Raw genomic sequence first — 25,483 nt, 5'->3', positions numbered from 1 at the left:
TGACTCTCCACATCAGGCTTCTGGTTCTGAGGAGTGGTTGGGAAATGAGCCAAAGCTCCAAGGTTTCTCCCTGGAATTTCTCCTGACTGTGATCCCACAATCCTGATTGTTACAGATTGGTTGAGACTGAGCCAAAGCTCCAAGGTTTCTCCTGGACAGACCCTGCCTTTCCCAACCTCCCAACTTGGAACGTGCCCGGCTTTGTCCCTTCCCTGCCTTGGCAGCTCCTGCCCTGCCAGCTGGATCTCTGCAGGAATCCCACGGATCCTCCCGGCTCTGGAGCTGCTCCTGCTGCTGGCAGAGGCAGCTGGGACTCACCAGAGTAGCGGATTTTGAAGCCTTTCCTGTTGTAGGCATGGTCGGAGGACCAGCGCAGGAAAACGCTGTTCCCGCTGCTGGTGACGGTCAGAGGGGCTGAGTAATTCCCACTGAGGGACAGCAGCAGGGGGCTCTGCCCTGAGGGACCTGCCAGGAACAGGGGACAGGGAAAAGGGACAAGTCACAGTGTGGCATTCACATTTTTTTGAAAAATCCCAGGATTTTTCTCCTGGGAAGCTGAGAAGCCTCAGAGAAAAAGGAAAATAATAATTCTCTGATTTGCTTCGCCTGTGTTTTGCTCCATTGGAATGTGTTTAAAAAGGAAAACAATTCTTTTCTTATTTGCTTCTCCTGTGTTTTGCTCATCTGGAATGTGTTTGGAGATTGTTTACCCACAGGTGATTGTTTCATTGATATCTGCTGTGAGTTGTTTTCACTTTTTGGCCAATCAGAGCCAAGCTGTGTCAGGACTCTGGAAAGAGTCACGAGTTTTCATTATTATCTTTTTAGCTTGTAAGTATCCTTTCTGTATTCTTTAGTATAGCTTAGTATAGTATTCTTTAATATAATATATATATAATAAAATAATAAATCAAGCCTTCTGAAACATGGAGTCAGATCCTCATCTCTTCCCTCATCCTGGGACCCCTGTGAACACCGTCACACCCAACTCCTCCCCCTTGGAAAAATCCTTCAGATCCATCCCAAAAAATCAAATTGCAGCTGTTTCCTTATGCCAGGAATCAGTGAGGAACTTTCTGGAAGGCAAGCAGGAGTTTCCAGGTGGGAAGCTGGCCCTGGAATGCTCCTTCCCCCTTGACTGGTTGGGATCATGGAACCCCAGGAGGATTTGGGATGGAAAGGGGAGGGAATCTCTCACCATCAAAGATTTCAAACTCATCGAACTGCTTCTCGCTGAGGAAGTACTCGATGGTGAGGGAGATGTTGTAGCCTGGCTCCACCTTCACCACCCAGGAGCAGGTCTGGAAGTGGGGGTAGCTCCCCAGGAAGCTCTGGCTCAGGATCACCCCGGTGGAATCCGTCATCAGCTGGTTCATGGGGCAGTGCACTGGGGATGGAGATGGACATTCAGTGGGAATGAACATTTTTCAGAGGAAGGATGGAAGCACAAGGGGTCTGTCCTGATGAGCCAGCTCAAGGCAGAGCACGACCCCTGCACTCCTTGATCCCTGGGGCTCAAAGAATCCCCAAATCCCAAAAATCGTCACACTTAAGGAAAGGAGCAAAAAGCAGCAAAGCCAACTAACCATTCCCACTGCTTTGATCCCTGGGGCTCAAAGAATCCCCATATCCCACAAATCCCAAAAACTGTCACACTCAAAGAAAGGAGCAAAAAGCAGCCAACAAACCATTCCCAATGCCTTGATCCCTGGGGCTCAAAGAATCCCAAAATCCCACAAATCCCAACAATTTTCTCACAGGAACAAGAAGCAGCAAAGCCAACAAACCATTCCCACTGCCTTGATCCCTGGGGCTCAAAGAATCCCAAAATGGGATCCCAAACTGGACATGAGAACTCCAATTCCTGCTCAGGGAGGGTCTCACTCCCTCCTCCCAAAAATCCCACACTCCTAAAAACGGGAAAATGAATCCCAAGGATGAAAAATGTGCCAACAAACCTCCCCCAGCTCCTTCCCTGAGCAGGGAAATGTGGGATTTATGGATTTTTTACCTTCACAGGTGGGTGGGGGTCCCTCAAACTGCAGGTGGGTGCCCAGTTTGCAGGTGAGGATTTCGTTCCCAATGAGGGTGAAGCCAGGGAGGCAGCGGTACCTGACAATGTCACCTGGGAAGGGATGGAAAACAGGGATGGGAGGGGGAAATGCAATTAAAAAACTGGAATGAGGATGAGGAGGATGAGGGAAGGCTTTACCAATGTTGAACTCCTCGTTCTCTGTGATGATCTCGGCATTGGGAACCATGGTGGGAGGCTGGCAGCGGAAAAGCTGGAAAGCTGGAAAGCAAGGGAGGAGCAGAACATCATGAACACAGCCCTGATGGAAGCAGGGAAATTCCTCCCTTTCCACCAGGAAATTCTCCTTTTTTTATAAGGAAATTCCTCCCTTTCCACCAGGAAAATCCTCCCTCTCCATTAGGAAATTCCTCCCTTTCCACAATGAAATTCCTCCCTCTCCATAAGGAAATTCCTCCCCTTCCACAATGAAATTCCTCCCTTTCCATCAGGAAATTCCTCTCTCTCCATTAGGATATTCCTCCCTCTCCACCAGGAAATTCCTCCTTTTCTATAAGGAAAATCCTCCCTTTCCACAAAGAAATTGCTCTTTCCCCACAAGGAAAACCCTTCTTTTCCACCAGAAAATCCCTCCCTTTCCACCAGAAAATTCCTCCTTTTCCACAAGGAGATTCCAGGACTAAAAACTTCCTAGAAAAAAACTGGTTTGAAAGACTTAGTGGAAAAAAAAAAATTGAGCTGAAAAACTTCCTGGAAAAAAATTGGTTTGAAAAATTTTGTGGGGGAAAAAATATAAATGGGCTGAAAATCTTTCTGGAAAAAACTGGGCTGAAAAACTTCCTAGAAAAAACTGGTTGGAAAGATTTTGTGGGAAAAAAAATGGACTGAAAAACTTCCTGGAAAAAACTTGGTTTGATAAAGTTTGGGGGAAAAAAGTGGGCTGAAAAACTTCCTGGAACAAAACTGGTTTGAAAAATTTCATGGAAAAAGAAACTGGGCTGAAAAACTTCCTGGAAAAAAACTTGGTTTGATAAACCTTGTGGAGAAAAACTCGTCTGAAAAACTTCCTTGGGAAACCCAGCCTGAAAAACCTCATTAAAAAAAAAAACTGGGCTGAAAAACTGTGGAAAACTCGGGATAAAAGAGTATTTTTTTTGCATATTCCCAGATCTATTCCCAATATTCCCAACATTTCCCCCCCCCAAGGGAAGCAGCAGCTCAGACCATAGAAGTAGATGGCGAAGATGCCCCCGTTGGCGCCGTCGCTGTGGAATTTCAGCAGGACCTGGTTGGAGGAGCTCTGGGCAGATTTCTTGGCTGAGTTGCCTGTGAACACCCCCAGCTGTGGGGCTGTTTGCTGGGGCCCGTCCCTGATGGCAGGAACACAAGGAAAAATTGATTTTTCCAAGGATTTAAGCCTAGGAACCCAACCTAGGCTTTCCTTCCCTTTTCCCGCATCCACATTTCACAACCCCTGCTCCAGTTAAACCCCTACAACTTCTCCTGGCTCCCAGCTGGACAATCAGAAACACAAATTTCACTTTTAACCTCAAAAACTGAGGAATTAGGACCTGTTTCCCAAAGGAATTTCACTCCCTGTTTGCCCAGCAAATAATGGATTCTGAATATCCCCTCCAGAATACCAGGGGATATTCTGAAGGTCAGACTTTGAGTGCCAAAAGCTCAAACTTTGGTCACAAACCCTTTAATCAGAGTGGCTACCTGAAGCTGATAATCTCCATTCTTAATAAATAATGGAGATTATCATTATAAATAATATTTTTATTTATTCATATTGAAAGAAAGCTCAAAAAATTTTTAATTTCTCTTCTCTTCTCCAAAACACCAGAAGCTCCCAGCTTGCAAAGGGGATCCCAGGGGTCCCATTCTCAGTTGCTGCTGCTTCAAAGCCAGGATTATTTCCCAAAATGAGTCCTTGGAGTGACCCCCTGCACCCACCAGACAGTGATGAAGTCGTTGTAGGGCTCTGTCTGCAGCAGGGTGAAGTTCAGGTGGATCCCATATCCCACGGGCACTGTCAGCAGCCAGGTGCAATCCTGGGAATTTGGGTACTGGTTGGGGAAGCCAGGAGAGTAAACCGTCCCATTCTGGGCTGTGACATTGCCCCCACAAGGCACTGCAGGGAAGCAGAGAGAAACACAAACCCAGTGAGGAAATATCCCCTTAAAACATCCTTATATCCCATTTTTATTCCTTTTTTTTTTTTTTTTTTGTACAAAAGTAACAATTCTGCATACAGAAAAATCCAGATTTTGTCCTAACTTGCCTGAAATAATTCCTCTCTGCTGCAAGCACTGAAAGAGCAGCTGAGGATTCAGCTCTTTGTGTTCTCTGGGGTTCAAGGACTTACAAGAGGGCAAATATCACCTCTCTCCCTCCTTGCACAGCTCCTGCAGAGCCAGTGCTGGCATAAAGGTCAGTGCTCCTGGGAAATGGGCTGGGAAATCTTCAATAAGCAGCTCTGAACTTCTCAAAGGTTCACCTGAAACCCTTCTGGAAGCAAATCCCACAGAATTCCGGCCAGCAGCCCGAGGGGTGAAAGGCTGAAACAGCCATGAGGGGGGGGGGGGAAAGAGAATTTGGATGAGTTTGGATGCCTGGATTGTGAATCTTCAGCCTGCAGAGTCCTCTGAGCACAGCTTTCAGAAGAAAAACCACCTTGGAAGATTCCTGAGGATCTCCCACCTGGATCATTCAGGAGATACCCATGAAGGAGGCAGACAGGGACACACCCAGAGTCCTCAGAGCTGCAATACTCTTTTATCAGTGATTATTTTTATTTATCAGAGCTAGATCAATGGAAGCTGGGTGTTGTTGAGGGAATAAAGCAGCAAGGAATTATCACTCCAAGGCCCCTGGACTGTGCCATACAGAAATAACAGCTCCAGCAGGAAGGTGAGACACAGATTCTCCTCAACCGCACCCCAAGACTCAAACCCCTTGAAACACCCCAAATATTCACCAAAACACCTCATGGAGACCACATTTCCTTCCAAGAGCTCATTCCCATCCACACCTTTGCTCCCAGAGCAATCCCAGCCCATCCCAAGGAGCTGAAGTGCCATGCCCAGGTGAGCCCAGGCCGTACCTTCACACCTGGGCAGGGGGTGATCCCAGTTCCTGTTGGTGCTCAAGACTCCCCAAGACCCCCATCAGAAGCTGCCAAAACACCCCAAATATTCACCAAAATACCTCATGGATCCCTCCAAGAGCCCATTCCCAGCCATGTCTTTGCTCCCAGAGCATCCCAAGGAGCTGAAGCGCCGTGCCCAGGTGAGCCCAGGCCGTACCTTCACACCTGGGCAGGGAGTGATCCCAGTTCCTGCTGGTGCTCAAGACTCCCCAAGACTCAAACCTCCCTCAGAAGCTGCCAAAACACCCCAAATATTCACCAGAACACCTCATAGATCCCTCCAAGAGCTCATTCCCAGCCACACCTTTGCTCCCAGAGCAATCCCAGCCCATCCCAAGGAGCTGAAGTGCTGTGCCCAGGTGAGCCCAGGCCGTACCTTTACACCTGGGCAGGGAGTGATCCCAGTTCCTGTTGGTGCTCAAGACTCCCCAAGACTCAAACCTCCCTCAGAAGCTGCCAAAACACCCCAAATGTTCACCAAAACACCTCGTGGATCCCTCCAAGAGCTCATTCCCAGCCACACCTTTGCTCCCAGAGCATCCCAAGGTGCCCAGGTGAGCCCAGGCCGTACCTTCACACCTGGGCAGGGGGTGGTCCCAGTTCCTGTTGGTGCCGTGCTGGCAGGTGAGCACGGGGTGCCCGATGAGCTGGTAGCCAGGCAGGCACTCGAAGGAGATGGACTGGCCGACGTTGTAGCCAGCTCCTCTCACCACGCCGTTGGCAAAGGGCTCCGGGTCGGGGCATTCCTGCAGCTCGTAGGCTGGGGAAACACAATGGGAATTTGTGTTTGTGTTTTATTTCTCAGGGAAAAAGGGACAGGGCAAGGAGAAATGGTCTCAAGCTGTGCCAGGGGAGGGGCAGGATGGAGTTCAGGAGGAATTTCTCCATGGAAAGGGTTGGAAGGGGGTGCCCAGGGAGGTTTGGAGTCAACAACCATGGAGTTGACTCAGCAACCACAGAGTTAACTCAGCAACCATGGAGTTAACTCAACAGCCACTGAATAAACTCAATAACCACAGAATTAACCCAGCAACCATGCAGTTAACTCAACAAGCATGGAGTTAACTCAACAACCACAGAATTAACTCAACAACCACGGAGTTAACTCAGCAACCAAGGAGTTAACTCAACAACCATGGAATTAATTCAACAACCATGGAATTAACGGAATTAACTCAACAATCATGGAATTACCTCAACAACCATGGAGTTAACTCAACAACCATGGAGTTAACTCAATAACCACTGAATTAACTCAACAACCACTGAATTAAATCAACAACCACGGAGTTAACAAACACGGAGTTAACTCAACAATCACAGAATTAACTCAACTCAACAGCCACGAAATTAATTCAACTCAACAACCACAGAGTTAACTCAACAACCATGGAATGGGCTCAATAACCACAGAATTAATGGAATTAACTCAACAACCATGGAGCTAACTCAACAACCATGAAGCTAACTCAACAACCATGGAGTCAACTCAACAACCACAGAATTAACTCAACCACCACAGAGTTAACTCAAGAACCGCCACCCCCGGGGCAGGGCTGTCCCTGCTCACCCTGGTACTCTAGCTTGAAGCCGGGTTTGTTCTGGGAGTGGTCGCTGTGGAAGTACACGGTGGTCTCGTGGGAGGTGGAGAGCAGCGAGCCGGGCAGCTCGGCGCCGCTGAAGCGCCCGATGACGCTGCTGGTGTCGTAGGGCCCGTTCCGGATCTCCACAAAGTCGTGGTTGGGCTCCGTGGAGAAGTTCAGGAACTGGATGTGGGCACCTGCAGAGGGGGAAGGAGGAGTTGGGCTCTAAAATTGCAGCTGAGGTTTTGCACCGGCACCAGCTCCAACAGCAGCACTAATCCCAGCTCCAATCCCAATACCAAACCCAGCTCCAACATCAGACTAACTCCAACTCCAAGACCAGCACCAACCCCAATATCAGCACCAACCCCAGCTCCAATAGCAGAACCAACCCCAACACCAGCATCAACCCCAGCTCCAATCCCAATACCAAACCCAGCTCCAACCCCAGCTTTAAGCCAGCTCCAACAGCAGCACCAACCAAAACATCAGCATCAACCCCAGCTTCAATCTCAATACCAACCCCAGCTCCAACCCCAGCACCAACCCCAGCACTAACCTCAGCTCTAACAGCAGCACCAAATGCAAGATCAGCACCAACCATGGCTCCAATCCCAATACCAAACCCAGTTCCAATCTCAACCCAAAAGTCAGCACCAACCCCAGCTCCAATCCCAATACCAAACCCAGCTCCAACACCAGCATCAACATCATTACTAACCCCAGCTCCAACAGCAGTACCAACCCTGGTCCCAACCCCAGCTTTAAACTCAGTTCCAACCCCAACATCAGCACCAACCCCAGCTCTAACCCTGGTTTCAATCCCAACACCATTCCCAGTTCCAATCCCAGCTCCAACCCCAACCGCAACATCAGCTCCAACCCCAGCTCTAACCCTTGTTTTAATCCCAATACCAATCCCAGCTCCAACCCCATCACTGCCCACCTGCACAGCCCAGGACACCCTGGGCACTCAGCAGGACTTTAACTGCCCTGGGGACACAGGGCAAACCCTCAAACTGACACAGAGGAGCTTTGGAGTGGAGCTTAGGAAGGAATTCCTCCCTGGGAAGGTGGGGAAGTCCTGGTTTAGGGTGCCCACAGCAGCTGTGGCTGCCCCTGGATCCCTGGCAGTGCCCCAGGCTGGGGCTTGGAGCACTTTGGGATAATTTCCCTGGCAGGGAGTGGAATGAGATGATCTTGAGGTTCTTCCCAACCCAAACCAGTCAGGGATTCTCTGATTTTTCACCCCCTCTTCTGCGATGGCACCGACCCAAACCCATCTCTCTCACCAAACCCCACAGGCAGCAGGATCCTCCACGTGCAGTCCAGGTTGCTGGGGTAATTTCCCGGGAATCCTGGGCTCAGGAGCACTCCTTCCATCTCTTCTGCTGTTCCTCCACACTGGGCTGGAAGAACAACAGGGTTCATGGTCAGGATCCAGTCACAGGATCCCTGAGGGGCTTGTCTGGGTGAGGGCCATGGGAAATGAAGGAATTAAAGACTCAGCTGAGAAAAAGGAACCAGCACCAAGTTTCCAGGGCCACATCAGGAATGGATGTGCCTTTCTCCTGCCCTTAGGAGATGAAGACTGAGCCCAGGGATCCAGTTTGGGCCACCAGAAATGGAAAGCCAGATGTGAGCAGTGACAGAGGGGATGGACACCTGCTCTGCCCACAGACATTGCACCAAACCAGGCACCAGCACTTCTTGACACCTTCACCAGCTCAAAGAATGACTGTGAAGAAGCTGAGTGATGCTATTCTGACCCCAGTTACAGCCTCTCCATTCCCCTGCCAATCTCTGGGCAGTCTGTCACTGATAAACCCAGCACGGAGTGTTTGCTCGCTGCCTGCAGCCCACTGCCAGCCACGGCAGCACAAAAATATGTTTACAAAAGGCACCACATGAAATTGAAGCACTGACAGCACCTCCTCACACTTATCTGGATGACCTCCACGTGGTCCCAGCAGCAGCACCCAGCTGAATCCAGCCAGGTGTTCTCTAACTCGCTGTGACAGCCAGGCACAGGCTCTTTGTCCAATATCTCATTAGCCCAGACCTGCTCCTAACAAGGTTTCTCCCAGAAGATTTCTCTTTCTTTTCCCTCCTAATGGCTCTTTAATAGAACTGCTGCTGAATTATTTAGGTGCCCAGCAGCTGGAGGAAGCAGGCCAGCAGAAAATCAAACTGTGCTTGGAGCAGGGGCTCTGGTGGGCACAGGGCAGAGCCCCAGCACTGTCACACCCACAAAGGTGACATTCACTCCTCCAGGAGTGGCTCCAGATGTTTTTCTGCCTCTCTGCAGCAGCCTGGCCTTTCCCAAGGAGGGGAAAATACAGGCATAGCCAAAATTCTGCTGGGTTGGGAGGCTGGTGCTGATTCAAAGAACAAAACTTGTGGTTTGGCAGCTTTTGGGATCCTCCTCCATGCTGGGATCTCCCAGCTGAGCCCAAGGACTTCTGCTTCCATTCAGAGCAGCTCCAGGGGAACGGGCCCTTTAGCTCAGTCATTCTCCTGGAAATATCTCTCCATTTATTCCTGGCCTGCAGATCATCAGATAAAAGAACTGTTGGCTCTTATAATTACTTTAAAGCCAAATGATGTAAGCTGGAACAGCAGGAGCCCAAAATAACTGTTAACTAAAGCTATTAAATGCATAAATGTCTCTCTCAGAGCTGCAAAATGTGCAATATGAATATTAAACATCTACATTTGCTAAAAGCAAATGACTGAAAATAATTTTTAAAAACCTCCTGCAAGTTCCATTCACCTCCAGGCCTCTTCCACAGGGAAAATGGAATGTCCAGGCCTGAACATCTGAACAGATCTGAGGGTAAACAGTGACCTGGACAAGTGACCTGTGGACAGCAGAGTGGCCATAGCAAGTTGGGATCCTGGGAGAGACCAGACCCCGGTGAAAGGAGCAGCTTTGGTGGTATCAGACACATCCCACAGAAATAAACCACGCTTCAGATGGAAAAAAATCCTCCAGCCATAAAACCAACCTGCTTCCAGCATGAGGAAATTGGAGGGTTTCCCTTCTGAATGGGGGATAATTCTGTGTTTCACATTTTGTGCTAGAGCCACATCTGTAACATCCAAAACAAAGCACTCCAGGCAGCCCACGGGGACTTCTCAGGCACAATTTCCCTGGCAACCCAATGTTTCCTCACACTTGCAAAACCAACCTGAAATTTCTCTAAATCAGCTCTTTAGCCTTGTTTTATTTTAGGGAAGTGTTATAAATATCAGCCAGGTAGAAAGAAGTTGATTCCTTACCAATGCAGAGGGGTGGAGGGTAATTCCAGCGGCGCACCGTGCCCGGCATGCAGGAGATGTGAGAGTGGCCCTGCAGGGATGGAAAACAAAACAGGGGTTTGGGAGGTGGATGGAAAACAAAGGGGAGAGCCCCTCCGTGTCCTGGAAGGAAAAAATTCCCTGCAAGATGGATCTGATCCAGAGGGAGATGCCTGTTGCATCTGGGGTACCAGAAAAGTGATGCCTTAAAGAATGTAGGAATTAAACAACTGGATTTGGAGATTATCTTTCACACTTGGGGATTATCTTTGGAGATAATAATAGTGTAGGAGGTCATCTAAAGGCTGGTCTTTATTGGAGGAAGATATGGAAAAATGTCCATAAAATGCCCATTCCTCTAAGGGGGGAGTGAATACAGTTGTACAAATTTAGCAAATTAGCATAATTGACAAAAATAATCATAAATAGTGAGGTAATTCAACCACCTCTGAATCCTCTCCCACAGACAGGGACTAAACTTTGTGTCTCCAAGAGCTGGTTTCAATCTTGGAAGAGCCAAGGAAGAACAGGAACCTGGGACCCCCAGCTTGGAGCTCTGGAATGTGTTTTGTCTTTCTGCCTTGGGAAAAGGCAGGGAAAAATACTGGGACTGACCACAAATATAACAACAGAGGTAGAAATAGATGTGTAAAGAATATAGGGAACCCAGAAAAGCAGGAATCCTTCTGGTGATGCTCAAGGACCTGGAACAGAGTTACAGGAATAAAGGAGGGATTTATTAGAAGGTTTTTACAGGAGACACCTTGGGCAGCACAAGGCTGGAGATGGACCCAGGTTGGATCCAAGGTGGACCCTGAGTCACAAAATTTCACACTTTTATAAATTTTGGTCCACTTCCATATGGGGTTAACTGTCCAATTCCAGCTGCAGGTGATGCAGTCCCACCCTCCCAGTTTGCTCCCCTCCATTCCCTGCTGTTTGCACTTTTTGGGGCTGAAGCTGCAGAGGTGTCCTTGGTTCTGGGGCTGGAAATTGATCGTTCTCTGGGACTGAGGAGAGGAAAAGGATTGTTCTGTGTGCTTGAGGAGAGGAAAAGGATTGTTTGTGGGACTGAGCTGTGAGGAGACCTTGCTAAAACACTTTATAAGGAGTTCAGAGTCCCGCCCTGAGGCAGTGCAGGTCTGGAGAAGCAGGGAGCTGGGGCTGGGGCTGTACCTGCAGGGCGTAGCCCGGCTCGCACTGGAAGGACACCACGTCGTTCACCAGGTAGCGCTCGCCGATCTTCAGCCCATTGCCGGGAACCGCGGGCTCCGGGCAGCTGGAGAGACCCACGGCTGTGGGGAGAAGGGAGGTGGGAGCTCAGGGAGTGGGGCTGGGGCTGGGCTGGGGCCTGCAGGGATGGGAACACGCTTTGTGTTCTATCCCGCTCCTGTTTGCCATCCACCACCACAGACTCTGGGTGGGGAAATTCTGTTTATTATGGATTCTCCAGGGACAGCCCATTTCCATCTCCACATTTCCAGCTGGGAATGTCCTGCTGCAAACCCAACTAACAACCTGTGACACCTCGTGAGGAGTAATGGGCTCCCCTTCCCTTCCCTTCCCTTCCCTTCCCTTCCCTTCCCTTCCCTTCCCTTCCCTTCCCTTCCCTTCCCTTCCTTTCCCCCTTTCCTTTTGTTTCTCCTTTCCTATTCCTTCTCTTTCCCTCTCATTTTCCTTTCCTTTCCTTTCCTTTCCTTTCCTTTCCTTTCCTTTCCTTTCCTTTCCTTTCCTTCTTTTCTTTCTATAACCCACATCTCTCTCCTTTTCCCACATTTTTTTCTCTCCATTTCCCACATTTTCTCCTCTCCATCCATCTCCCCTCTCCTTCCCCCATCTCCCCTCTGCACATCCCAGGGATATAAAATGAATCCTGCAGCTCCTCTCCATCATAACCTCCTGCATCCCTGCAAGGGCTCCTGCTCCCCACAGAGCCCCAGGCAGGGGGAAAATAAAAGAGAAAAGGAGCAAGGAGAGGCTGAGTCTCCTCCCAAAGCCCAGTCACGCTTCCCTCCCTGCTCCTGGATGTGCTGCTTGACCTTCAGAGAGGCAGCAGGGAAAATGGCTTTAAATAACTTCTCCTTCACATCAGTGCCTTTCACTCAGTCCCAAATTGTTCCTGGCTTTGGAGCATGCAGAGGTAAGAGCTCAGCCTGAGCGCCACAGTGAGGGAGAAACCTGAGTTTTCCTCCCCTGTTTGAGCTCATCTCTCCCAACTTCCTCCCAGAAAAAAACACAGAAAAAAAAAAAAACCAAACCCAGGGCTCAGGGCTGGGAGATTCCAATTGTACAAACAGAGCAGAAATCACATTATTTCCAGCTGCCCTGAAAATCAACACCTATTAATTTCCTCAGCCAAGGAAACAGACAGGGCTGATAATCCCCAGGCTCATGAAAAACCTGGCCGTGATTTTTGCAGGAGGGTGCTCAAAGGATTTATCGATTGGAATAGAGCTGGAGAAGAAACAGAGTCACAGCCAGAGGATTCCTGCAGCTCCCAGAGCACAGGCTGAGCACATTTTTTCCTCTCCCAATCCTGTGGTGGCTGTAATCCTGCTGGATCCAATAATGGACAGGGTTTCAGTGAGTAAAGGCAGCAAATCCTGGAAGGTTTTAGTGCTGCTTGGCTTTAAAGCAGCTCCAGCTGTGCCATTGCAGGGAATCTCACACTGGTTTGGGTGGGAAGGGTCCTAAATCACCCAACTCCCTCCAAACAAGCCCAGGCTCACCCTCACCAGCAGCAGAGCTGGGAAAAATCATGGAATATCCTGAGCTGGGACCTGCAAGGATCGTCCACCCCACACCTGGCTCTGCAGGATAACCAGCCCCAAAATGTTTAGGATGGATGTAGGGAAATGTTCTTCTCCCCAGGCTCCCCAGGGAATGGGAAGATTCCCAAAAGCTCCAGGAAGTTTTGGACTTCACAGATCATCCATCCCATTCCTGGCTCTGCAGGATAACCCCAAAATGTTTAGGCTGGATTTAGGGAAAGGTTCTTCCCCCCAGGCTCCCCAGGGAATGGGAACAATCCCAAGAGCTCCAGGAGTGTTTGGACAGGGTGGGATTGCTGGGATGCCTGTGCAGGGCCAGGGTTGGACTGGATGATGCTGGTGGATCCTTCCAGCTCAGGATATTCCAGGATTCTCTGCCAGTATTATCCAAAATAACAGGCACCTCCACCTCTCCTGATCAGACATCAGGAATCAAACACAGACCCAGGGGAAAATGAGTTTTTGTCATCCCCATCCAAACCTGACAGCCATTTCCCAAAGGATTCTCTTCCCTGCCTCACTCAGGTTTGTTCTCTCACCACTGGGGATTTCTTTTCGAAAGGATCCTGGCTAGGATCACACATTTAGCCACGTGCTGGGGTCTGTATTCCCAAAAAAAACCTGGCATGAGCCTTGCTGGGAGCAAAGTGCTGCCATTCCAGGAAGAGTTGGGATCATCCCTAACCAGGAACCCACTCAAGTGCTCCACACCACCACAGAATTTGGGTTGGAGGGGACATTAAAGATGTTTTTAAGGTGTTTTTGAAAAGGAGGGGTGCCCACACCACCTCAGAGCTTCCAGAGGTGCCCTTGGACAAGGAGGATGGATCAACCACCTTGGGAATGCTCCTGTGCGGGGCTCTGAGCACACAGCACAGGAATTCCTGGATCCAGCAATGTGCCCAGGGCAGCTCAGGGTGCTGGGCTGTGGGAACAGGAGCACATCCAGCAGGGGAGGGAGGGGAACATCCCCAGCACCCACTAAAACACTGCAGAAACCCCCCCTGATAACACTGATAACAGTGATAACATGGGGTTCAGCTCTCAGCTGTGAGCAGAGCCTGCCCAGGCTCTTTGTGCAAATCCTGCAGTTTTTCCAAGCTCAAGCTCCATCAAAATGCTCAAATTCAGTTTTCTCTCCATTCTGACCCTGCTTTCCTCAGGGGATGACCTCTGAGGACTCTTCCAGCCAGGATTTTTGGGATGAGGACATATCCAGACCTGCTGGTTCCAGCAGGGAATGCCAAGAGCTGGAAGTCCCTGGCAAGCAGCACTTCCCAAACCCAGATCCCAGCCTTGCACCCACGGATTTTTTAACCCTTTGTGCCACAAAAAACTGCCACCAGGCTCATCCCACCCCTCTGCTCCATCTTTCCTCTATTTATCACTCCCTCCTTGAGAGCAGGGAGCCACAGCAGCTCCTTCCCCCATTTCCCCAGCCCTGCAGGCACCTCCCCATCGCGCAGGAGCTGCGGGATCAAGGCTGGAGCTGCTCTTACTTTTGTATTCCAGGTGAAAGCCGGCGGCAGAGACGCTGATGTCGGAATAGAAATGCAGATAGAGCTGGTTTGAAGTGCTGTTGAGCAGAGCAGGCACCGTGGTTCCTGGCAAAACAAGGGGAGCACAAAGGCAGGGGAGAGTGTGAGAAATGCCTGTTTGATGACTGGCTTTTGGCAAATATTCAAATGGATGGTATATGGGTTGTGTTGGAAAGTGATGCTGGATTAATTCTCTTCAGTAGTGTGCTAAATATAGTTTTAGGTTATAACAAAATGTTAAAATAGAAACTAAGCTATGTAAGATATTTTTTTAAAGAAAGGACTTGCAATGAGATAGCAGCCACAGGACACCTCAATATTTCAGAGAAAAATAATTTATTGGTCCATTATCAGAAGAAATCAAATTCTTCCTGACTGCTCAGCCATGAAGGTGCCGTCAGGATTCAGAGGAAGAAGTTGGCACTGACCACACAGAATCCTGTGTTTGAACGGAATTTATGCATCATGGATGAGATGTATGAATATGCAACAGGTTATTGTTTTTAAGGGTTAATCCTCTGTTAATGTGGGTCCTTTTTTCGGGCTTATTTTGCCCAGAAAAGATACCCAGACTGTTCATAACTCTTTGTTTTTATTGTCTCATATTGTCCTAATCCAAATTGTCCAACACTTTTATTACTCTAATTATATTACTATTTTTATAACCATTTCGTTACTATTTTTATTATCTGTAAAATAAAACTTTAAATAATAATATTATATATTAATACACATTATTAATATATAATATAATATTATGTATAATATATAACATATGTATTATATAATAATATATTACTATTTTATATTAATATATTATACATTATATATCATATATTATATATCATATATTATATACTATATATTATAGACAATATATTTTATTATAATAGATAAAATATATTAGAAAAATAATTATATAAAATATTATTTTAATATTTAATGATACATTTACTATTAAACTTTTAAAATGTTAAAAACAACTGATGGGCATTTTTCACAGAGAGGATCTCTCTCCCCCTCCTCAGAGATTTCCTGACAACACAAAGTCCTTCCAACTTAATGAGCTCCTCTTGGTTTTGATCAGGTTCTTTCTAACGAGGCCAATTGAGAAATACCCAGGGCCTTTCCTGAAATCCTTTCCTGGATTTCAGCCCCTGGAGCTTGGCCACCGACAGACAAAAAGCACCAAGGGATGGGAAACAGCGTGGGTGGAGCGCAGGTCTGGGAAAATTCGGGAAAATTTGGGAAAATTCGGGATTCCTTCATCCCCTGGAAGCTGCTGCAGCAGCAGGACAAGGCAGCTCCATCCCAGACCCTTCTCCTGCCTAGCTCAGGGCATTTTGGGCACATTTGTTAAATAAATGAGGTTTTGGGCCATTGTTCTGCCAGTGGTGCTGAATTTGAAAGGCTCTCAAAGCTCCTGGAGCCTGCTCTGCTAAAAGCCACAATTCAAAGAAAAACACAAGGATTCCAAAGGAAATACAAAAATTCCAAGGAAAAATAAGAGTTTGTTTTGTAGCCTTTCACCCTTTCTGGGGGACATCAAGGTCAGGTCACCTTGCCAGGTGTGGTGGCCTCACATCCCAGCAGAGCTGAGGGAATTCCCATTTCCAGGAATAAAACTCCACTGGTTTTGTGTTTAAGGCTCCCTCTCAACCCTTCCCACAGGTAGAAATTGGAATTGTAATTCCCAACCCAACAGAGCACATGATTCCCTTGAAATCCATTCCTGGCTTTTGATGCTTTTTTAAAGTTTAATTTTGTGAGGTGAATGAAATGAGGCAGGAACTGATGGGCTCGAGGGCCACGTACCAGAGAAGCTCCCCAGCATGGTGGCTGTGTTGTCTCCTCCATCAAACACTTCCAGGGAATCCCAGTTCTGCTCTGTGACAAAACTGATCACCTGGATCTGCAGAGAGAAACAAAACAAAGGAAAAAAAATTTGAAATAATAGGAATAAATCAAATTAACAGCAATTAAAGGGTCACTAATTGAGTTTACACACTCCGAGGGTTCAACACTGGCAAAATTTGGAGAATTCTGCCTTTGACTGTTCCCACTGGGATTTTCCAGCTATTTTTCCCCCAAAACTTCCAAATAGAAATGTTATTTTCTGCTGCTGCTCCAGAGCTCCTGGAACTGCCCAGCTCATTTACAGCTGCTGAAAATCCCAGCTTTTTTCCCCCATTTGGAGAAATCCTTGAAGACTTTGAGCCCTTTCAAATGAGAGCAACCAGCAGCACCCCGGAGATAAAATAAACCCAAAAACCACCTCACATTAAACAACAGGATTTTAAAAATCCAATCAAGTTCCAGCCTTGTTCCTCAGCTTTTAGAGGGATCACTCGAGTGCATTTTCAGATTTCACCTTTCCCTGCCATGCCCCACAAGGTTTGGAGGCCTTAGGAAGTCACTTGGCTCCATTAGTTGGAACAACAACACAAATCCTTGGATGAGAAACATCAGGAGAGCTGAGAAATCTGCATTTATACAGAAAAACAGAGCTGAAAAATCTGCATTTATACTGAAAAGCAGAGCTGGGAAATCTGCATTTATACCGAAAAGCAGCTCGTGCTTGAGTGAGAATCTCCAAGGAATTGCTCAGCTTTGTTTACCATTAACAAGGATTTTGCCTAAATCCTAAATGCTGATGGTTCAAAGCTTTCAGTGTCCCATTAAAAACCCGAGTTTGGTGAATGGGGTGAGAGTGAGGCAGAAAACCTGGGTAAAAACCACCTGTTTTGGGGAAAATTCAGATTTAAGCTGAAAGGTCTGGATGAAATTTTCCAACATTGGGTATCTCAAATTGAATTGGCAGGCAAAAAACCCCAACAAATCCAAAAGGAATCTCAAAGATAAATCAGGAGCATAAATGAGTTGTACAGCTTGGCTCCAAACAAGGAGAGTGCTGGAAAATTGGGAAAAATGAGCAGTGAGGAGATTTCACTGCCCTCAAACTTTGACTACACACGTGTGAACCTTCTCCCTTTCTCTCCATATCTTCTTCCCTGATTTCCTCATCCACCCCAATTCCCCACTTACCCCTGCCTTGCTGCACAACAAATCAAAACCCCCCGTTTGAAAATAAATAATAAAACCAAAATCAAATAAAATAATAAATAATAAAACCAAAATCAATGCCCCCACTTCAGCCATTGAAGCCATTTCCTCCTTGATTTACTCCGGGTAATAAAACCGGCTGTAAAGTTCCTCCCAAATATTTTTTTTAGCAGAAAGTGAGCGGAGTTCACCCAGCAGGAATCTCAGTGACCCCCACGGAGCCATCACTGACCCTTTTTTCCCTTTTTTCCTGCCTCATTACACCCCTCTCGTGATTTACATTATTGGAAGCTGAGTGAGAATGAGCGTTTTGTTTGCTCTTACACCTCCTAAATTATTTATTCTCCTCTCTCCCCCCCTCCTCCAGCTTAACGGAATAAACATTTTTAAGGTCCTAATTCTAGTCTGACATGTGGATTCACAAGGGATCTGCATCTATTTACTGCCACGTGTATAAATTAATTCACTCAGGAAGGTTTGCTCCGGGAATGAATAATTCATGGCAGAAGTGCCAGCTTCTACCCTGATTACATAAAAATCCTGCTCCTGAGTGCTGTTACCAAGAAAGCTTCAATTTCACCTCCTTCCCTGATTTACAGTTGTTTAACCTTTAATTGTTGCGCAAAAAAGGGGGTAAAGCGATGCTGGAATTAAGATCTAATAATGGAGAACGCAAAGGAAGTGGAGCCAGGATGGATCCAGCTCCAGCTCCGTGGTCATTCCCTCCCTGGGGGCTGCACTGAGACCCCTCCCTGCAGCTGTTTCAGGTCCTGAAAAGCCAAAATCTTTCTCCAAGGGCTTTTTTTGCCTTCCTGGAAGACCCAGGGAAGCTGATGGGTCGTGACCAGGTGACAGCAGATCCTGGTGACATGTGGAAGTGCAGGCCTTAGCACTGGTGGGGGACCCAAAAATGTGGGATCAAAGAATTTTAAGTTTGGGATGGATTTTAAAGCTCATGTTGTTCCAAAATCTCTGCTGTGGCCAGGGACATCTCCCACTATCCAAGAGTGGAACAGGTTGGAAGCCCTGCTCAACCAGGCCTTGGGCACTTCCAGGGCTGGAGCATCCACAGTCTCATTGGACAATCATAATAAAAAACTACAATTTAACCCAGATTCCCCCTCTTTTGTGCCAGAGTAGGGGTCACACTGAGGGAAGTGGAGCCAGGATGGATCCAGCTCCAGCTCCGTGGTCATTCCCTCCCTGGGGGCTGCACTGAGACCCCTCCCTGAAGCTGTTTCAGGTCCTGAAAAGCCAAAATCTTTCTCCAAGGGCTTTCTGCCCTCCTGGAAGTCCCAGAGAAGCTGATGGGTGACAGCAGATCCTGGTGACATGTGGAAGTGCAGACCTCAGCACTGGTGGGGGACCCAAAGAATTTTAAGTGTTTGGGACGGATTTTAAAACTCATCTCGTTCCAAAATCTCTGCTGTGGGCAGGAACATCTCCCACTATCCAAGAGTGGAACAGCTTGGAAGGCCTACTCAACCTGGCCTTGGGCACTTCCAGGGCTGGAGGATCCACAGCCTCCCTGGACAATCACAATAAAAAACTAAAATTTAACTCAAATTCCCCCTCTTTTGTGCCAGAGTAAGGGTCACACTGAGGGACCACGGGCCTGCTCTTCCTAAATCCCACCCTGTGCCTCCCTGGCAATGCTCCTGGAGCTCTGGCATCCCTGGGGCTGTGCCCATGCCCTGGGGACCCTGGCAGTGCCCAAATACCCTCTGGGGGAAGGAGAACCTTTCCCTAAATCCAACCTGCCCCTCCCCTGGCACAGCTCCTTGCCTGGTCACAAGCTGCAGCCGTGGTATTTTCTGAAAAATCCTTTCCTTAGGATTTTTCCTCCTGAGAAGCTGAGAAGCCTCAGGAACAAAATGTAAACAATGATTATCTGCTGCTGTGGAATGCAACAGGTGCATCTGTGATTGGTCTCATGTTAATTGTCTCTAATTAATGGCCAATCACAGTCAGCTGGCTCAGACTGTCTGTCCAAGACAGAAGCTTTTGTCATCATTCCTTCTTTTTCTATTCTTAGCTAGCCTTCTGATGAAATCCTTTCTTCTGTTCTTTTAGTATAGTTAATAGAATAGAATAGAATAGAATAGAATAGAATAGAATAGAATATATATCATAAAATAATAAATCAAGCCTTCTGAAACATGGAGTCAGATCCTCATCTCTTCCCTCATCCTAAGACCCCTGTGAACACCGTCACAATAAACGTCACCAATGAGTCCCTGCCTAATCCTGGCTATAAATAAATAAATCCCTGATTCCAGAGAATTCCACATCAACCCATCCCTGTCCTACGAGGAACAGCAATTTCCCATCATGTGAGAGCAGCACACCCCGAGTGTCCTGCTGTCTGTCCTGGCTGTACCTGGATCCCTGCTCCCTCGGGCACTGTGATCTTCCACACGCAGTTGAGGCTGTTCAGGTAGGGCTCAGGGAAGCCTGGGGACAGGATGGTTCCTTTCCTCTCCGTCAGGTTCCCCCCGCAGGGCACTGCCGGGAGGAAAGCACAAGGAATTGGTTTTGCTAAAAAAAAACATTGTTAAAATTACAAGAAATCGAGAGCTGGTTGTGATTTAAGGATGAGATTTTAGGAATAATCCTCTTTCCAGTAACTTTTTCGTGCAACTTTTGGCACATTCCTTGGGTGTGGGGAGCACACGAGGATGATCTTCATCCTCTCCTTCAGAGGATGTGAAAGCAGCTTTCAGCCAGATCTGATTTATTTGAGATGCTGTCCCAGATCTCACAAGAGTACTGGATCAAAAATGTCAATTCCCTGGAATTTGGGGTTAAACTGTTCTTATTCAGAGCCAGGCTGGGCTTTGTTTTTTATCAGACAACCATGGAACAGTTTGGGTGGGAAGGGACCTTAAAGATCCCCAAATCCCTTCTCCCAGACACCTTCACTATCCCAGATTGTTCCAATCCCTGTCCAACCTGGCCTTGCACACTTCCACGGATGGGACAGCCACAACCTCTCTGGACAGAACCACAAGAGGTTCTAAAGAAGTCTTGAACATTTCATTCATTTACATTTCAATTCATTAGTGCTTTGTTTTGCTGTTGATTTTTCTTCAAGCTGGAAGAGACCCACAAACACCACCAACATCCAACCCCTGTCCCCTTTCAGGACAACCCAGAGAGCAGCACAGCTCCCAACAACATTCCCAGTGCCACCCACCCTGCTCCCACCTCTCCCAGTGCCACCTACCTGTTGCTATAGGAAATAAAATGATGTGAAGGTAAAAAGAGAGCTTTTCATTTCTGATTCTAACATTTATAGATTTCCAAAAGTGGCAGTGTACTGGAGGGTGGAAGAGCCACCTCTCCAATGACACTGGACACACCAACAGCCCATCAAATTTCTCCTCTTAAAATAAAACTCCGTGGACACGCTGCTCTTTTCAAGGTAAAAAGAGAGCTTTTAATTTCTAACAGTTATAGATTTCCAAAAGTGACAGTGGATTGGAGGGTGACAATGCCACTTGTCCAATGACACTGGACAAACCAACAGCCCATAAAATTTCTCCTCCTCCATAAAAGAACGCAGAACAATAATTATTTACATAAAGCGCGCGACAAGAACGCAAACACCAGAAAACTCAGAAAAACTTTAAAAAAACCAAGGTGGCACCTACCCATGCAGGTGGGGACGGAGGAGTTCCACTGGGCCAGGGCCCCGGGCATGGCCAGGCACTGGATGGCAGGGGAGCCCCTGAGGCTGTAGCCGGGGCTGCACTCGAAGCGCACCAGCGCGCCCACGGCGAAGTCGCTGCCCAGGCGCCGGCCGTGCCGCGGCTCCGGCACCGAGCTGCACTGCGTGGCGCTGGTGCGGGGCACGGCTGGCACACAGGGAGGACACAGGCAAAACAGAGTTAGTGCTGGCAGGGAGATGGTGGAGAGAAGATTTGTCTGTTTTACACTGGAATTACTGAGCGTCTGAATGCGGAGAGGTGCTGGGTGCAGACTTGACTGTTGAGTGATTGTACCCAAAGCCTGAAGTGTCAGGGGGGGAATCCAAACATGATTATTGAATGATTGTACCTAAACCCCAAAGTGTTTAAATCCCAAAGGGTGGCTGAATCCAAACTTGGCCATTGGCTGATTTATCTAAACCCCAAAGAGGGGCTGAATCCAAACACAACCATTGACTGATTGTACCTAAACCCCAAGGAGGGGCTGAATCCAAACGTGACCATTGACTGATTGTACCTAAACCCCAAAGTATCTAAATCCAAAGGAAGGGCTGAATTCAAACTTGGCCACTGACTGATTGTATCTAAATCTCAAAGTATTTAAACTCCAAGGAGGGGCTGAATCCAAACTTGGCCATTGACTGTTCCTAAAAATCTAAAGTATTGGGGCTGAATCCAAACATGATCATTGACTGATTGTACCTAAACCCCAAAGTATCTAAATCCCAAAGGAAGGGCTGAATTCAAACTTGGCCATTGACTGTATCTAAACCCCAACGAGGGGTTGAATGCAAACTTGACCATTGACTGATTGTATCTAAAAACCTGAAGTATCAGAGTTGAATCCAAACATGACCATTGACTGATTGTACTTAAACCCCAAAGTATCTAAATCCCAAGGAAGAGCTAAATCCAAACTTGGCCATTGACTGATTGTATCTAAAACCTTAAAGTATAGGGGCTGAATCCAAACATGACCATTGACCAATTGTATCTAAACCCCAAGGAGGGGCTAAATCCAAACTTGGCCACTGACTGATTGTATCCAAAACCCCAAAGTATCTAAATCACAAAGAGAGGATGAATCCAAGCATAACCACAACTTGATTTTATTTAAATCCCAAAGATTGGCTTAATCCAAGCATGACCATTGACTGATTATACCTAAATCCTAAAGATTGGCTTAATCTAAGCATGACCATTGAGTGATTACTCCTAAACCCCTAAGCATCTAAATCCTAAAGATTGGCTTAATCCAAGCATGACCATTGACTGATCATTCCTAAATCCCAAAGCACCTAAACCCCAAAAGTGAGCTGAATCCAAGCATGACCACTGAGAAGAGAAAAAAAACAACATTTCACTCCCAGTTCTGCCAGCTCAGGTGATCTGAGTTCAAGTGGCTCCATGCCAGACCGAGTGGAGGTGGCACTTGGTGACACAGCTGGGTGGGCATGGGGGCACCTGGATGAAGGTTGGACTTGAAGATCTTGGAGGTTTTTTCTAACTTTAATGATTTAATGATTCTATACTTGAAATAAAAGCAGCTGGGACATCCAGAATCCCCCCACTGCCTCCTTCCAGAGAACTTTCCCCACACCAAAAGGCTGTTTTTACCCAGGGGAACCAAAGGATTTGGCAGTGGCTTCCCAAAACATTGTTTTGTCACCCAATGCAGGAGCCTTTCGGTTCCTCAGCTCCCTGGGCCTCATGGTCATGAAGGAACAGTAATTGGGAAAAAAATCTCCTTTGGAAAAGAGAGAAAAGGGGGATTTAAGTTGTGATGGTGCTAAAATTATTGATTTTCCTGTTGAATACTGGGAATTACAAAGACAGGAATGAGTCTGGCAGGTAAGTGAGGAGAAAAACCCATCAAAAAAACCCAGGTCTATTGCCAAGGAAGAATTCAATTAATATTTTCCTCTGAGTTGCTTTAAATTTATGAGTGTTTAGCTAATTAGAGTCTGGCCAGGCAGATCCAAATCAGGATCGCCCTTTTCCCCTTGCTTCCCGTGCAAGCTCTTGCAGGAGGGAGGAGGAAACCTTCCCTGCTTTCATCAAAACCTTTGTTCTGCTGAGCTCTTTGAAGATTACAATCACAACCACGGCTGTTTCACACTCATTAGGCAGGAATTCAAGAGAACAGATCTCCAACTACTCCAAAATCCAAACCATGCTTTGCTTCACCCCTGCAGAAGGCTCAGGTCAGGTCGTGCCAGTGTCTGTCCCCTCTTTGCAGCACAAGCCTGGATGTTCCCACAGATAACTCCAGGGAGCACGTGGGTGAGAAATCCCTTCTGCTTTCCCACTGTTCCATGCATCATTTGCTATTTACTCCCATAAAATCCCCGAGTTGTTCTCGCCCAGCGCAGCACAAAGCTGTTACTGAAAGGATCAAGGGGCAGCAGTGTGACAGCCCCGAGCCTGTGACACGCACACAGGGAGGATTTCCGAGCTGCCAGACGGGATTTCAGCTGCTTGCACCCAGCGAAAGTGCTAAAAATGCCACTGGGGAGAATTGCTGGGAGATAAATCTCCAAATTCCCTGTGTGACTCCGGGCACGACGCTGGGATGGGGCTGATGGTAATCCTGGGATGTGCAGGGTTCAGGCTGAGTGGGAATGAAAGGGCAGAATACAAAGCACCCAGAGCAGCCCTGCCAGAGCTCTGCTCCCAAAGGAATCCTAATTCCCTGTGATATTCCCTGCTCAGAACCCCCAGACACCAAAAGCAGCTCAGGACACTCAGGACACCCCTGGGAGCGACCCGAGGACACTTCCAGAACACACCTGAACTCACCTTGGTAGACGAAATGAAAGCCTTTGGCTGTGGATTGACCCTTGGAGCTGAATTTGATGAGGATCTGGTTGGTGGTGGCCAATGGCAAAGATTCCCCTGGATGGGGAGGAGGGAAAACAGGAGAGACACAGAGGTGGAGGAATGAGCCACAGAGAGTGGGTGTTGGGTGACAGCTGTGACAAAGCTGCTGTCTCCAGCAGGGACAGGGACAGGGGATAGGGAGCAGCTCCCTACCTGAGTGAGAGCCTGAGAGGGAGCTGAGCAGCCGTGAGTGCTCCGTGGGGCCATCGTGCACCTCCACCACGTCATTGAGCGCCGTCTGGAAAAAGGCAAACTGCCCGAAGAGCACTGTGGGGACAGGGACAGGGCTGGCACCGGCCACTGCTGTCCCCAGTGCCACCACACTGCCATCCCACTGCTGTCCCCAGTGCCACCATGCTGCTGTCCCCATGGCCATCACACTGCTGTGCCCAATGTCATCACACTGCTGTCCCACTGCTGTCCCCAGCATCACCACGCTGCTGTCCCCAGTGTCATCACACTGCCATCCCACTGCTGTCCTCAGTGCCACCACACTGCTGTCCCCAGCATCACCACGCTGCTGTCCCCAGTGTCACCACACTGCTGTCCCCAGCATCACCACGCTGCTGTCTCCAGTGCCACCACACTGGCGTCCCCATATTGCTGTCCCCAGTGTCATCCCACTGCTGTCCCCAGTGCCACCACACTGCTGTTCCCAGTGCCACCACACTGGCGTCCCCATATTGCTGTCCCCAGTGTCATCCCTCTGCTGTCCCCAGTGCCACCACACTGCTGTTCCCAGTGCCGCCACACTGGCATCCCCATATTGCTGTCCCCAATGTCACCACACTGCCATCCCACTGCTGTCCCCAGCATCACCATGCTGCTGTCCCCAATGTCACCATACTACTGTCCCACTGTTGTCCCTAGTGCCACCACACTTCTGTCCCCAGTGTCATTACACCATCATCCTCACTCAATCCCAGTGCTGTCCCCACTGTCATCCCATTGCCACCCCATTGCTGTCCCTACACCGCCCTCCACACCCAGCCTCTGGGGCCAAGGCATTTTCATGGACTCAGAGAATCCCCTGAGCTGAACCAGACCCCAAGGACCGTCCAGTCCAAGCCCTGACCCCCCAGGATTCCCAACATTCCAAACTGGGATTTCTTTTCCCAGCACAACCTCTGTCCTGCGTTTCAGCTGCCTTTATTCCAGGCAGGGAGTGACAGCCTGGAAAAATGGGAGCCTTTTATTTATCCCCAAATTCCAGAGGCAGCACCAGACTCCCCTGGCTTCATTAACTCAACATTTTCCCACTGATTCCCAGCCCACTGGGAATTTCCTGTGGCTCATTACCCTTTCCCTGCCTAGGGAACACGAGGCGCAGAATTCCACTGAGGAATTATAATTATTGATTAGCTGCAATGGACAAAATTGGACAAATCCAGAATTTTCTCTGACTCCAGCACAAAGAGCACCCAACAGCACCTCCTGCTACCTCTCCTGCTA

General features: G+C 48.1%; 1 pseudogene; it reads right to left on the bottom strand.

Moving 5' to 3' along the window:
- LOC128937667 (CUB and sushi domain-containing protein 2-like) overlaps nt 1–25,483 on the bottom strand; it is a 139,446-nt pseudogene that overhangs the window by 27,942 nt on the left and 86,021 nt on the right.

The sequence above is a fragment of the Melozone crissalis genome, unplaced genomic scaffold, assembly GCF_028551555.1.
Source record: "Melozone crissalis strain CALT ecotype California unplaced genomic scaffold, PUWL_Pcris_2 ptg000020l_1, whole genome shotgun sequence".
Lineage (NCBI taxonomy): Eukaryota > Metazoa > Chordata > Aves > Passeriformes > Passerellidae > Melozone > Melozone crissalis.
This window is presented reverse-complemented; position numbering and strand designations above follow the sequence as displayed.